Genomic DNA, 878 nt, shown 5'->3' with positions numbered 1-878 from the left:
CATAAAAATAACCTCAACCATAAACGTCTGCATGATCTAAAAATCGTTCAAAAGAGAACAAACAGAAGGCTGACCTCTCCTTTTTTAGTGCTTTTATACTTTGATATACAATTACGATACGGTATAATGTTTGTATCAGGGTTTGCTTTACAGATTTGTTTCACTTTAACACTCTTCTCTTAAACATTTTTATCCATAAAGTTTACTGTTAGTTTTTTCTCTTTAATTTATGAAAAGAAAGAAAGAAAGATAATGTACATGACCCTTTAATAAATCCCAATAAAACACGGACACACTGTACATTAGAATTAGATGCTCCATTGTGGAAAGAACCCACCAAAACAATCAAGAACCAACAGAGCAAGTAACAGTGTGTAAACCAGTGAGGTAATCAAAAATCAAACACAATATTATCATCATCCTCCCTACAGAGCCCACGTGCATTTCAACTTTTGAAAGTCAAAGATCGACTTAAAATAAGCAAATTCAACTTTCAAATTAAAAAGGGAAGAGAGTTGTAAGACACCTTTAATAATCAAGCAACATTTTACAAAATCAAATTTACATGGACAGGGAATAAAGTTGAAAAGCAAAGGAAAAACAATCTAAATGTATAAACTCACCACCAACAAGTCTCTGCTCACAGTATATAAACATTTTTAAATGCCCAGATTTTTTCAAAATCAGCAACAGAATCAGTAAGTTTGTAGAAACTGAACTCTATTCCCAATATGGTTATCATCGGTCCTCCAAACAGTCTATTAGGAAAGATTCTGGCTGCTCCTTTTGGCCTGGATTTGCTAGGATTTTGCTGCAAATCTTTGTTGTGATATTTTTGTTAAATTTCTACTTTACAAACATACGTGAACAGAGAAACA

General features: G+C 32.7%; 1 protein-coding gene across 3 annotated transcripts in view; it reads right to left on the bottom strand.

Annotated features, from left to right (window-relative positions):
• LOC112157183 (B-cell receptor CD22) overlaps window positions 1-878 on the bottom strand; it is an 821,740-nt gene that overhangs the window by 26,999 nt on the left and 793,863 nt on the right. The window lies entirely within an intron of this gene.

Source organism: Oryzias melastigma, linkage group LG1, assembly GCF_002922805.2.
Source record: "Oryzias melastigma strain HK-1 linkage group LG1, ASM292280v2, whole genome shotgun sequence".
NCBI classification, from domain to species: domain Eukaryota; kingdom Metazoa; phylum Chordata; class Actinopteri; order Beloniformes; family Adrianichthyidae; genus Oryzias; species Oryzias melastigma.
This window is presented reverse-complemented; position numbering and strand designations above follow the sequence as displayed.